The 15000-nt window shown below is 38.2% G+C and overlaps 1 protein-coding gene across 4 annotated transcripts in view; it reads left to right on the top strand.

Moving 5' to 3' along the window:
* Nucleotides 1–15000, top strand: part of ankrd29 (ankyrin repeat domain 29) — a 134077-nt gene that overhangs the window by 44822 nt on the left and 74255 nt on the right. The window contains exon 1 of one of the 4 annotated variants that reach the window (XM_062038767.1): nt 12236–12296. The exons of 2 other annotated variants lie outside the window; for them this stretch is intronic. The gene's annotated coding sequence lies outside the window, so the exon portion shown is untranslated. Of the gene's footprint in view, nt 1–12235; nt 12297–15000 lie in introns of those variants that run through there. One more of the 4 variants, XM_062038764.1, reaches the window with a different exon arrangement.

Here is a 15000-nt window from a genome sequence, read left to right as displayed (position 1 = left end):
ATTTGTGCCATGAATTTAGCATTTTAAAGCATAAAAATGGTTCAATGAACTAAAAATATCAATACAAAAGTAGTACTGGCCACTAGATGAGACCAAACCAATCCAATCATGCTGTTCAGTATCGTGGCCACGGATTGGCTCAGCCTCAGGCAGCATTACTATATTTGATTAAGGGTGTAAAGGTGACTGAAGGGTGTTATTTCATGTCTAGAGAGCTCTCATGTTGAACAATTATTTAGGTCAAAAAACCGTTTTTTTTATGCCCTAGCTATAAATTAGACTTATAATTAATGATTCCTATTTCGTGGGTATTCATTTATCGCGGTCATTAACAGTGATAAAGAAGAGATTACTGGAATTCCAAAAATCCATCATTTAAAAAATTTTTGCATTGCATTGTTAGATATGATCTTGAGTACTTTAGGAATAATGAGTAGATAAATGCTTTAAAAGTAATGTCGGAAATAATCGGTATCGGTTTCAACCTCCCGATTTTCCCGGAATACTCCCGAATTTCAGTGCCCCTCACGAAAATCTCCCGGGGCAACCATTCTCCCGATTTCCACCCGGAGGCGTGCCTTAAAGGCACTGCCTTTAGCGTCCTCTACAACCTGTCGTCACGTCCGCTTTTCCTCCATACAAACAGCGTGCCGGCCCAGTCACATAATATAAGCGGCTTTTACACACACATGAGTGAATGCAAAGCATACCTGATCAACAGCCATACAGGTCACACTGAGGGTGAGCGTATAAACAACTTTAACACTGTTACAAATATGCGCCACACTGTGAACCCACACCAAACAAGAATGACAAACACATTTCGGGAGAACATCCGCACCGTAACACAACTTTAACACAACAGAACAAATACCCAGAACCCCTTGCAGCCCTAACTCTTCCGGGACGCTAGCAATATACACCCCGCCCACCTCAACCCCTACCCTCAAGGTTGGCAAGTATGCTCTAGTATACTCTGGACTGAAGCTGTGTGTCTTCATTGTTTTTGTAGCTGTTGTTTTGAGGCATGTTTAAAAAATAATGTATAGAATTTCCCATAGTTGTAGTGGGTATTGGGATTATCTCAGGGAGAGCATGTCCCAAATTCCAAGCTGCTGTTTTGAGGCATGTTAAAAAATAATGCACTGGTGACTACAATAATAAATATGGCAGTGCCATGTTGGCATTTTTTTTCCATAACTGGAGTTGAAGTTGTTCTCCTATTTTGGAAAACCTTGTTTTTGATTGATTGATTGAAACTTGTATTAGTAGATTGCACAGTACAGTACATATTCCGTACAATTGACCACTAAATGGTAACACCCGAATACGTTTTTCAACGTGTTTAAGTCGGGGTCCACGTTAATCAATTCATGGTAAAGTTACATTGTTTAATGCATCCAGCAGGGCATCACATCAAAATTAGGCATAATAATGTGTTAATTCCACGACTGTATACATAGCGCAGGGGTCACCAACGCGGTGCCCGCGGGCACCAGGTAGCCCGTAAGGACCAGATGAGTAGCCCGCTGGCCTGTTCTAAAATAGCTGAAATAGCAGCACTTACCAGTGAGCTGCCTCTATTTTTAAATTTTATTTATTTACTAGCAAGCTGGTCTCGCTTTGCTCGACATTTTTAATTCTAAGAGAGACAAAACTCAAATAGAATTTGAAATCCAAGAAAATATTTTAAAGACTTGGTCTTCACTTGTTTAAATAAATTCATAAATTTTTTTACTTTGCTTCTTAGAACTTTCAGAAAGACAATTTTAGAGAAAAAATACAACCTTAAAAATGATTTTAGGATTTTTAAACACATATACCTTTTTACCTTTTAAATTCCTTCCTCTCTTTCCTGACAATTTCAATCAATGTTCAAGTAATTTATTTTTTTTATTGTAAAGAATAATAAATATATTTTAATTTAATTCTTCATTCTAGCTTCTGTTTTTTCGACGAAGAATATTTGTGAAATATTTCTTCAAACTTATTATGATTAAAATTCAAAAAAATTATTCTGGCAAATCTAGAAAATCTGTAGAATCAAATTTGAATCTTATTTCAAAGTCTTTTGAATTTCTTTTAAAATTTTTGTTCTGGAAAATCTAGAAGAAATAATGATTTGTCTTTGTTAGAAATATAGCTTTGTTCAATTTGTTATATATTCTAACAAAGTGTAGATTAGATTTTAACCTATTTAAAACATGTCATCAAAATTCTAAAATTAATCTTAATCAGGAAAAATTACTAATGATGATCCATAAATTATTTTTTTTATTTTTTCAAAAAGATTCGAATTATCTAGTTTTTCTTTTTTTTTTTTCTCGGTAGAATTGTGAATTTTAAAGAGTCGAAATTGAAGATAAACTATGTTTCAAAATTTAATTGTCATTTGTTTCGTGTTTTCTCCTCTTTTAAACCGTTCAATTAAGTGTAAATATCATTAATTATTAATAATAACATAGAGCTAAAGGTAAATTGAGCAAATTGGCTATTTCTGGCAATTTATTTAAGTGTGTATCAAACTGGTAGCCCTTCGCATTAATCAGTACCCAAGAAGTAGCTCTTGGTTTCAAAAAGGTTGGTGACCCCTGATATAGCGGTATCGGTTGATATCGGAATCGGTAATTAAGAGTTGGACAATATCGGATATCGGCGAAAAAGCCATTATCGGACATGTGTAATAATGAGTACTCACCAGCCTGATGCACGTCGTCGAAGTTGTCATTGAAAACCACAGTGAAGTTGTTTACATTTCTCAGCTTGTGCGTCATGTGACCAACAGTGTTGTTTGTCGTCCAGGCCGCTCTCTTAGCAGACTCCAGCAGGGCGTCCGTGTCGTCTAAAAATAAAAAATAAAAACACAAACCGCGTCCACGTCTGTCCGCACTTGTGCAACAAGAGTGAACTACTGACCTCTTTGGAGCCTTTGGAGTTCACGCCTGGTTCCGGAGAGGTCAAATCTCAAGGATTGTGCTTTCTCTTTCTGCCTTTGCACGCCTTCTTTGTGGCTGTTGACTGACTGTTGGAGCACTGAAGCAAACATGACGTCGCATCATTTTTGCACAGCTGAAAACCTGATTTAAATTGCTCGTACTTCTGAGGTCATTGCGGGTGTTCTGGGCTCCCTCCCGTAAGAGCGCTGCCTTGTCGCTAAATTCCGTTGTCGCCAGAAAACCTCCCCACATGGCGCCCTGATTGGCAGCAATATAACCACTTTGTCAAACATGACATCATCGACTCCTTTCCCAACTGGCGGCGCACCTTTGAGGCTTCATCGGCGGCCATGTTGGACTGATGTGCGGCCATCGCTGCGTCTTCCACGTTGGTCGAGATGTTATCAAAGGTGTTGGCCTCGCTGAGCGGCTTGCTGGTGTTGACTTCTCGGAGAACCCTGCAGGGAGACGTTAAATAAACACATTTAATAAATAATATGCAGCAGAGAGGGGGAAAACATCTTCTCAGGGATTTGTCTTATAGCATAACTACATAAAAATAACATTTCCCCTTGAGAGTCAGTAATATAAAGTAATATCACAAAAACATGTACACATGATCTCTCATAGGGAATAAGTAGCATATTTACAAAAAGTAGTACAAAACCCAAAACCAGTGTAGGTGACACGTTGTGTAAATGGTAAATAAAAACAGAATACAATGATTTGCAAATCATTTTCAACCTATATTCAATTGAATAGACTGCAAAGACAAGATATTTAACGTCCGAACTGGAAAACGTTGTTATTTTTTGCAAATATTAGCTCGTTTGGAATGTGATGCCTGCAGCGTGTTTCAAAAAAGCTGGCACAAGTGGCAAAAAAGACTGAAAAAGTTGAGGAATGCTCATCTAACACTTATTTGGAACATCCCACAGGTGAACAGGCTAATTGGGAACAGGTGGGTGCCATGATTGGGTATAAAAGCGGCTTCCGTGAAATGCTCAGTCGTTCACAAACGAGGATGGGGGGCGAGGGTCACCACTTTGTGAACAAATGCGTGAGCAAATTGTCGAACAGTTTAAGAACGTTTCTCAACTACGTAGCCATTGCAAGGAATTTAGGGATTTCACCATCTACGGTCCGTAATATCCTCAAAAGGTTCAGAGAATCTGGAGAAATCACTGCACGTAAGCAGCAAGGCCGAAAATGCCCGTGACCGTCGATCCCTCAGGCGGTACTGCATCAAAAAGCGACGTCAGTGTGTAAAAGATATCACCACATGGGCTCAGGAACACTTCAGAAACCCACTGTCAGTATCTACAATTCGTCGCTACATCTGTAAGTGCAAGTTTAAAACTCTACTATGCAAAGAGAAAGCCATTTATCAACAACACCCAGAAACGCCGCCGGCTTTGCTGGGCCCGAGCTCATCTAAGATGGAGTGATGCAAATTGGAAAAGTGTTCTGTAGTCGGACGAGTCCACATTTCGAATTGTTTTCGGAGACTGTGGACGTCGTGTCGGACCAAAGAGGAAAATAACCATCCAGGACTGTTACAGACGCAAAGTTGAAAAGCCAGCATCTGTGATGGTATGGGGGTGTATTAGTGCCCAAGACATGGGTAACTTACACATCTGTGAAGGCGCCATTAACGCTGAAAGGTACATACAGGTTTTGGAGCAACATATGTTGCCATCCAAGCAACGTTATCATGGACGCCCCTGCTTATTTCAGCAAGACAATGCCAAGCCACGTGTTACAACAGCGTGGCTTCGTAGTAAAAGAGTGCGGGTACTAGACTGGCCTGCCTGTAGTCCAGACCTGTCTCCCATTGAAAATGTGTGGCACAATATAAAGCCTAAAATACCATAACGGAGACTGTTGAACAACTTAAGCTGTACATCAAGCAAGAATGGGAAAGAATTCCACCTGAAAAGCTTCAAAAATTGGTCTCCTCAATTCCCAAATGTTTACAGAGTGTTGTTAAAAGGAAAGGCCATGTAACACAGTGGTAAAAATGCCCCTGTGCAAACTTTTTTGCAATGTGTTGCTGCCATTAAATTCTAAGTTAATGATTATTTGCCCAAAAAATTACGTTTCTCAGTTGGAACATTAAATATCTTGTCTTTGCAGTCTATTCAATTGAATATAAGTTGGAAAGAATTTGCAAATCTTTGTATTCTGTTTTTATTTATGATTTACACAACGTGCCAACTTTTGTATAATGGCTAAATAAATCCCATAGGCTTCTGTTTTTCATGAAAAAAACTACCAACATAATAAATAAAAACATATGAAAATTCCCTTCGGAATTTTAAATGAAATAGTTTAATTAAAACATTAATACATTTTAGGCACTAATAATAAAAAAATAACTTGCTGTCAGCTGTTTAATACATTAAGTATAGTAGGAAAAAAACAAAGATAAAATCTTTTCACATGGGATCAGTTGCTGAATAAATTATGTATAGTATATTAAAAAATAAAAATAAATAAAATCTTCACCTTGGGGTGCCAGTTGTATATTAAATAATGTAGTATGATTACAAATAAATAAATAAAACTTCCCCCTGGGATCCGTGTATTAAATTAAGTAGTGAAATGAAAATAGTTTATGAATAATTCAACACATAAATAAATAATTAGGGGGAAAACTTCCCCCTCAGGGATCAGAAGTACAAAAAATAAATCCATGAATATGTTTCAGTGCCCAGAACTGAGCATTATTTACTGTCTTTGCTTTGTGGACATGTTAGCAAAATGGCAATCATTACGCACAGAAATATTAATCATTTATGCATAATTTTCTGAAAGGGCAAGACAACCCCCATTGCATGTTATAGCTTCATATTATAGCTGTATCTGACAATATCGTGTTGATAATATGTGATCCATCTAGACTAGAGTACAGCCCCTGGCAAAATGTATGTTGATTTAGTTGAATAATGTTGTAAAAAAATAAATATAACAGACATGACACAAAACTATAGTCTTTAATATCGATTCTCAAATCAAAATATTGATACTTTTGCTACTTAAGTTATTTGATATCATGTGTATCATTAACAGGAACACAGTGTGAACAAGTAACTAAACATTGTGTCAATGTTGAATGCTTTTGTTTACATGTTCAGTCTTTTCACGTTAACATGTTCATGTAACTGAATTTTGATTTACTTTTCATTAAAATAGTAGCCATTAGGAATTATTTTGTTTTAATGATTTTATTATTTTATTTCCCTTTTATCGTTTGAAACACCATTTTTGCGCACCGTATTTTCCGGACTACAAGGAGCACTTAAAATACGTTTTTTTTCCTAAAAAAAGTATTATTATGGTGCGTGTATAAGGACCGCGAAATGGCACCTTTTAGCAGACATATTACCTGGCATTTTGTTTCGCAATATTATGCAAATTGCCCTATGCTCCGAAATATACGGTATTTCATATGTTTTTCACTCTACTTGAGCTAAAAATGAAACTGTTACTGACTACGAAAATTAATTTTTAGGGTTTCTTAAAGGCAGAAAGTTGCCATTTGAAATAATTATAGTTTTGTGTCATGCTTCTGCTTTTTTTCTACAAAATTAAATTGAATAAACATCCTCCAAATCTGGTGATTGCATAATGTTTTCCCTTGCATGAAAAACCAGACTGGGAACTGAAGTGAATTAATTAACTCATATTATGCTTTGCATCTGGTGAATGTTCATATTCAACTTGGAGAAAGCAAACCACCAAGTTTAAGTAAACTTAAGTATTTCAGTTTGAGCACATAAGATAAGCCCTTTAGTTTGACATTCGCAGGTGGATTGGAGGCCCTAATTGGGACTTCGGAATGCAAAAGTGATAGCCCTGTCCTTGAGAAGAGACTACCTGTCTAGCTCAACGCCAACATTTAAGTTATGACTTAAAGCAGTTGTTTTCCAGACACTTACACCCAAATATCTCCTTTTATGGTCAGGATGTGCTCTCCTGACTTAGCACACAGAGACAGGAAGAAGGAATATAAAACTGATGGTTTGGCTTCTCCAAGTTAGGAGAGACATTTTTTGACTTGATCTCCTCCAGGAACTGCAGTCCTGTGTCATGACTTTTCCGGCGATAGCTTCCCCTGTAGCTTAGCTACATTTAACAAGTAAGTTGTAGCTTGGTTTATTACATGTTCCAAGTAGCTTGACCGTCACTGCGGATCGGTATTGCCAGTACCAGTTTGAATTTGACTCGGTTTTGGATCGGGAAGAAAATCAGTGGTATCGCACATCACTAAGCTATTATAAAAGCCAGAGGTGGTGCAACAAAGTACTAGTAGTGTACTGTAATGTTTTTTGTTTGTTTATTTTTCATAATTCAAAAAAATTTACCTCAGAATTTAGTATTTCATATTTTTTTACCCTGCTTGAGCTAAAAATTAAACTGTTCCTGACTACCACAATTCATTTTAGTGTTTCTTAAAGGCAGAAAGTTGCCATTTGAAATAATTATAGTTTTGTCTTATGTCTGTTATCTGCTTTTTTTCTACACAATTAAATTGAATGAACATCCTCCAAATCTGGTGATTGCGTCAATTTTTCCCTTGCATGAAGAACCAGACTAGGAACTGAAGTGAATTAATTAACTTATATTATGTTCTACATATGGTGAATGTTCATATTCATCTCGGAGAAAGCAAACCACCAAGTTTAAGTAAACAGTGGTATTTCAGTTTGAGCACATAAGATAAGCCCCTTAGTTTGGCATTCGCAGGTGGATTGGAGGCCCTCATTGGGACTTCGGAATGCAAAAGTGATAGCCCTATCCTTGAGAAGAGACTACCTGTCTAGCTCAGTGTTTCTCAACCTTTTTCTAACCAAGGCACATTTTTTTCATTAAAAAATACAGAGGCACACCACCAGCAGAAAAGGTTTAAGAAATGAAACTCCACCAGGTTGTCGTGCCTTATCTTGAGTTTGTTGTTGTTTCCTGTGTGTAGTGCTTTAGTTTCGGTCTTGCGCTGTTATTTTGGTGACCCTTCCTTTTTTGTTGGTGTTCTCCTATAGCAGCTACATGCCTTCCTTTGAGCGCTATTGCCCGCACCTGCTTTGTTTTTTCGCAATCAAGATTTTTGAAGTTGTGCGTACGCTATCCTTCTTTGTGGGGACATTGTTGATTGTAATGTCATGTACGGGATGTGCTTTGTGGACGCCGTCTTTGCTCCACACGCTGTAAGTTTTTGCTGTCATCCAGCATTCTGTTTTTGTTGACTTTGTAGCCAGTTCAGTTTTACTCTTGTTTTACATAGCTATGCTTCAGTGCCTTTTCCTAGCGGGACTCGCCTTTTGTTGATTTTTGGTTTAAGCGTTACATACCTTTTTACCTGCACGCTGTGCTCTGCATATTGGGATCACGACAAACCATCCTCGACACATTCCAACTTCTACAAAGCTATGAACTACCTGCTGCCACCTACTGATATGGAGTATTACATGGTTACCCTGCCAAGCTCTACACAGCACAGGCACTAGACAACGGCACATTATTATGATTATTGATTTGCAAAAAATATTTTTGGGACCAATTAGGTGAAGTTGTATAATTTCCCACAGCACACCAGGCAATATTTCACGGCACACTAGTGTGCCACAGCACAGTGGTTGAAAACCACTGGTCTAGCTCAACGCCAACATTTAAGTTATGACTTAAAGCAGTTGTTTTCCTGACACTTACACCCAAACATCTCCTTTTATGGTCAGGATGTGCTCTCCTGACTTAGCACACACACCCAGAGACAGGAAGACGGAATATAAAACTGATGGCTTGGCTTCTCCGGAGACTTTTTTTTGACTTGATCTCCTCCAGGAACTGCAGTCCTGTATAATGACGCTCGCTTGTAATAAAGCAACTTTTTGTTCAGTTAAGCGTCTCCGACCATATTGCCAACCCTGAGACCTCCAAATTCGGGAGATAGGGGCGTGGGTGTTGAGGTGGAGTGTATATATTTTTAAGTATTTCTTATATATGCTGTATATACCGTATTTTTCGGAGTACAAGTCGCTCCGCAGTATAAGTCGCACCGGGCGAAAATGCATAATAAAGAAGGGAAAAAACATATATAAGTCGCACTGGAGTATAAGTCGCATTTTTGGGGGAAATTAATTTGATAAAACCCAACACCAAGAATAGACATTTGAAAGGCAATTTAAAATAAATAAAGAATAGTGAACAACAGGCTGAATAAGTGTACGTTATATGAGGCATAAATAACCAACTGAGAACGTGCCTGGTATGTTAACGTAACATATTATGGTAAGAGTCATTCAAATAACTATAACATATAGAACACGCTATACGTTTACCAAACAATCTGTCACTCCTGATCGCTAAATCCCATGAAATCTTATACGTCTAGTCTCTTACGTGAATGAGCTAAATAATATTATTTGATATTTTACGGTAATGTGCTAATAATTTCACACATAAGTCGCTCCTGAGTATAAGTCGCACCCCCGGCCAAACTATGAAAAAAACTGTGACTTATAGTCCGAAAAATACGGTATATATATATATATATATATATGTATGTATATATACACTACCGTTCAAAAGTTTGGGGTCACATTGAAATGTCCTTATTTTTGAAGGAAAAGCACTGTACTTTTCAATGAAGATAACTTTAAACTAGTCTTAACTTTAAAGAAATACACTCTATACATTGCTAATGTGGTAAATGACTATTCTAGCTGCAAATGTCTGGTTTTTGGTGCAATATCTACATAGGTGTATAGAGGCCCATTTCCAGCAACTATCACTCCAGTGTTCTAATGGTACAATGTGTTTGCTCATTGGCTCAGAAGGCTAATTGATGATTAGAAAACCCTTGCGCAATCATGTTCACACATCTGAAAACAGTTTAGCTCGTTGCAGAAGCTACAAAACTGACCTTCCTTTGAGCAGATTGAGTTTCTGGAGCATCACATTTGTGGGGTCAATTAAACGCTCAAAATGGCCAGAAAAAGAGAACTTTCATCTGAAACTCGACAGTCTATTCTTGTTCTTAGAAATGAAGGCTATTCCACAAAATTGTTTGGGTGACCCCAAACTTTTGAACGGTAGTGTGTATATATATATATATATATATATATATATATATATATATATATATATATATATATATATATATATATATATATATATATATATATATATATATATATATATATATATATATTCAGCTCTACAAAATGTGCAGGCAGCATACCCCTTCCCCTTCGAGCTGTCCTGGATGAACTGAAATTATTTTTTTCCAATCATTTTGGATCTTGCAAGCTTCTTCTTCTCTGTTATGTTTTTGGACATTACTACTTGCCGTCGTTTTGAAGAAATGCATGATGGGAATCCGGATGTTGTGTGTCAGTGTATGGGTGAGGGCGGACCTACGTCACTTTCGCCTACCAATCCCCTAGCAACCGGGAATTCGTTGAAAACAAACCAGCTCACAGCGAACACCATTGACAGAAAAAGCATTTCACGAGTGTTGTGGCTTGGAAGTCGGCGTTAAATCCTTCATTTACGCATTTTACTTATTCGCATATCGTGTGAAAAAACGAAAATGTATTATTTGCGTCAGACTCGTCTCAGTGAACTTTAAAGCTTCTCAGGCTTAGCTTAGCTTGCTAGTTAGCTTAGCCTGCGCGCTACTAAGAAAGAGACGCGGAAGTTATCAACAACAAGATCGAGTGTTAGTGTATAAAATATTGAGAGATTTGAGGGCTACATGTATTGTTTAAGTACAACAAAGGAGAGTTTAAACAGAGAAGGGGGAGGTGGCAAAATAACCTAATAAGGAAAGTAATACCAAGATTACGGGTAAATAATACTGGAATGTCCAGCAAAAAAAAACCAAAAAAAGCAGACTGACCCCTAGTAGCCCGGTCCTTGTAAGTTGTAGCCTTATGAAGGCGCAGTACAGCAGGCGAATAATGTACAAAATATATGTCTTTGTATTGAAAAGTCTTGCAGACAGCATTTTGCGACTGTCTTGAAAAGTTGATTAAATGGTAACATGAAAATTATAGGGTTTATTGGTTTTTAAAAACCCAACTGTTAAGTGCAAATTTAAACGAAACCGGTTTTCGAAAATAGCTAGCTAGGCTATAGACTATATAGTATATACCGCATGTTATTTTTGTACAACAACAACTTCAGCTGTCGAACGTTATAAGGTACAAATTCAACAAGTACAACGTTAGCACGGACGGTATAGCCAAGTTGTGGTTAAGAAGGTGGATTTTTGTTCCTTATTTTACCAGAAATGAAGTGATCCGAACACACGACCCGGGACTTTGGGGGACTCCAGTGAGAACCGTCCTCGTTTTCCCGGTGTAAAGCTGCGAGCCACTTGTCTCGTCTCTGAGGGCTTTTATCACGCTTTGGCAGAACAAAATACAACCTTTGTTTTCCCTGTTTCCAGTTGTGGTTAGCACAACCAAAAACAACACCGTTTTTCGGCATTTTGGAGGCAGAATGACGGGTTTAACCAGCGTAGGTCGACAGGTTAAAGAGTAATGGCAACGGTTTGTTTTCAACGCCAGTCTGGTTGCTATGGCTCGAAGAACCCGTATGTAGCTCAGTTGCCCGGATGTCGGCCCTCACCTATTAACGTGCCGGCTGGAATAAACACACGCTGAGGAATAGCTCGGTGCCTGCCTACTTTATGGGTTATAGATGAACCTATGGATAATGAAGACATATATAATAGTCTCCTTTTCAGGTGAGATAGGACGCTAAAGGCAGTGCCTTTAAGGCACGCCCCCAATATTGTTGTCCGGGTGGAAATCGGGAGAAATTCGGGAGAATGGTTGCCCCGGGAGATTTTCGGGAGGGGCACTTATATTCCGGAGTCTCCCGGGAAAGTATGTCTCCGACTTAATTTAAGATCCAGCCGCACGGCCGTGTCGCCCTTCTGCCCGGGAAGGGGTGACAAGACCAGAAATACATATCAGAACTCACTGTTGCATGACAGCGTCCAGTCTGCTGAGCTCCTCCGCGTGCTCCTCAGCTTCGCTTATCATCTCCACTTTGGCCACGACGTGAAAGATGTTGGTGATCCTCATCAAGAGCTGTCGCTTGGCGCCGTCCAACCGAGCCGAGTCCTCCTCCAACGCCTGCGGAGCGATCACAGTCAACTCGTCCGAAACTTGTCGAAGTAAAAAAAAAAAAGACAACCGCTTACGAGTTTCAAGTCCTCCATCTTTAAAAAGACGTCGGTGATGTTGTCTAACTGAAGTGTTGTCCTCTCCGCGACAGGAAGGAGCGAGCGTCTCTCCAGAGCGGCTTGATGATGGCCGTGCTGTCGTCGTTGCAAGTTACTACCACGGTGTAAGTACACGGTGCGGTATTACGAGCTACACGTGTGTTCAGGGGTACCTGCAGGTGCCGCAGCACAGAAACGCTCTTCAAATTAAGATCCCGCGTCCTTCTAACCGCGTCCTGTGCACCTGACAGAAGATCCGTCAGCTCCTGGAGAAGAGCCTCTGAGGTTATCAGGGTGTGGGTTGTAGTCAGTGGCAAACGGACGGTTCCTGTGGCGGCCATCTCGTTGATTTGTTCCATTACTGAGGAGAACAATAGCACTAGTTTCAATGTAAGAGCAGAACTGCAGCACATGTCTGTCATTCTTCAACAATTAGCGTGGATTAGCTGAGGGTATGAGTCTTTGGCCACCTAACAATTCGATATTGAATTGATTCTCGAACGCTCCAATGCTGAAGTTGAACTGAAATGCTGATAGATCGTAGTATGAATGTAAGAACAGTTTGAATGTTGACGAGTTTGAATTTCCAGGAGAAACGAAATTTGGTTTGGAACTTGGGAAAGTGTTAGTTGGATGAATGGAATGTGTTGATGTTGGAATGGTTTGAATAGGTTGAAAAATGTGCAAATTGTGGAAGTTGAAAAAATGGACAATTCATTTTGAATGGGGAAAATGTCCCTAAAAACTGGGAATTCTTGGAATTTTTAAAAAATTGTTGAAGTAGAGCACACAATTTTGAACAGGCTGAATATTTTGGAGTTGGAACAGTTTGAATCGGATGAAAAATGTGGGGATTGTGGAACTTTGAAGAATGTCCCATTGGTTTGAATGGGAATTTCCCCCAAAATTTGGGAATTTCAGTAAAAGTGGGAATTTTTTTGGAAATTGGAAAAACAAAAAAACTGGAATGGGTTGAAATGGTTGGTGTTAAAAAAATGTTTAAAGTAGTAACATGTTGAATTGAGAAAAAACAACTTTTTTTTAACTAATTAAGAGGAATGTTTTGACGGTGGAACGGTTGAAGTGGGTTGAAAAATGTGTGAGGCGTAGTCACCAGAAAAAAGGGTGGAAATAGGGCTTTGGAAAACCAGGTATTCTGGAAAATCCTGGAATTTTTTTGAACTTGGAAAAAAGGGTAGTTTGAATTCCCAGGATGGTGGAATGTGTTGAAGGTGAAATTTTTTGAATAGGTGAAAAATGTGCAAATTGTGGAAGTTGAAAAAAATGGACAATTCATTTTGAATAGGGAAAATGTCCCTGAAAACTGGGAATTCTTGGAATTTTTAAAAAATTGTTGAAGTAGAGCACACAATTTTGAACAGGCTGAATATATTGGAGTTGGAACAGTTTGAATCGGATGAAAAATGTGGGGATTGTGGAACTTTGAAGAATGTCCCATTGGTTTGAATGGGAATTTCCCCCAAAATTTGGGAATTTCAGTAAAAGTGGGAATTTTTTTGGAAATTGGAAAAACAAAAAAACTTGAATGGGTTGAAATGGTTGGTGTTAAAAAAATTTTTAAAGTAGTAACATGTTGAATTGAGAAAAAACAACTTTTTTTTAACTAATTAAGAGGAATGTTTTGACGGAACGGTTGAAGTGGGTTGAAAAATGTGTGAGGCGTAGTCACCAGAAAAAAGGGTGGAAATAGGGCTTTGGAAAACCAGGTATTCTGGAAAATCCTGGAATTTTTTTGAACTTGGAAAAAAGGGTAGTTTGAATTCCCAGGATGGTGGAATGTGTTGAAGGTGACATTTTTTGAATAGGTTGAAAAATGTGCAAATTGTGGAAGTTGAAAAAAATGGACAATTCATTTTGAATGGGGAAAATGTCCCTGAAAACTGGGAATTCTTGGAATTTTTAAAAAATTGTTGAAGTAGAGCACACCATTTTGAACAGGCTGAATATATTGGAGTTGGAACAGTTTGAATCGGATGAAAAATGTAGGGATTGTGGAACTTTGAAGAATGTCCGTTTGGTTTAAATGGGAATTTCCCAAATAATTTGGGAATTTCAGTAAAAGTGGGAATTTTTTTGGAAATTGGTAAAAAAAAAACTTGAATGGGTTGAAATGGCTGGTGTTTAAAGGTTTTTTAAATCGGTCGAGAAATGGTAAAGTAGTAACATGTTGAATTGAGAAATGGTATTATGGAATTCTTGGAATTTTGGGAAAACCAGGAATTTTTCCAGTTCAAAAAACAACTGAGTTTTTTGTCCTAATTAAGAGGAATGTTTTGACAGTAAAACGGTTGAAGTGGGTTGAAAAATGTGGAAGGGGTAGTCACCAGAAAACAGGGTGGAAATAGAGCTTTGGAAAACCAGGAATTCTGGAAAATCCTGGAAATTTTTTTAACTTGGAAAAAAGAGTAGTTTGAATTCCCTGGATGGTGGAATGTGTTGAAGGTGGAACGGTTTGAATCGGTTGAAAAATGTGGAAATGGCGGAAGTTTGAAAAATGGCCAATTCATTTTGAATGGGGAAAATGTCCTTGAATACTGGGAATTCTTGCAATTAAAAAAAATTGTTGAAGTAGAGCACACAATTTTGAACAGGCTGAATATTTTGAAGTTGGAACGGTTTGAATCGGATCAAAAATGTGGGAATTGTGGAACTTTGAAGAATGTCTGATTGGTTTAAATGGGAATTTCCCCCAAAATTTGTAGAAGCGGGAATTTTTTTGAAAATGGTAAAAAAACAAACTTGAATTATCTGAATGGGTTGAAATAGTTGGTGTTTAAATGTTTTTAAAATCGGTCGAGAAATGGTAAA

This window comes from Entelurus aequoreus, linkage group LG27 (assembly GCF_033978785.1).
Source record: "Entelurus aequoreus isolate RoL-2023_Sb linkage group LG27, RoL_Eaeq_v1.1, whole genome shotgun sequence".
NCBI lineage: Eukaryota > Metazoa > Chordata > Actinopteri > Syngnathiformes > Syngnathidae > Entelurus > Entelurus aequoreus.
The sequence above is the reverse complement of the archived record's forward strand: the minus strand, read 5'-3'. Positions and strand labels throughout refer to the sequence as shown.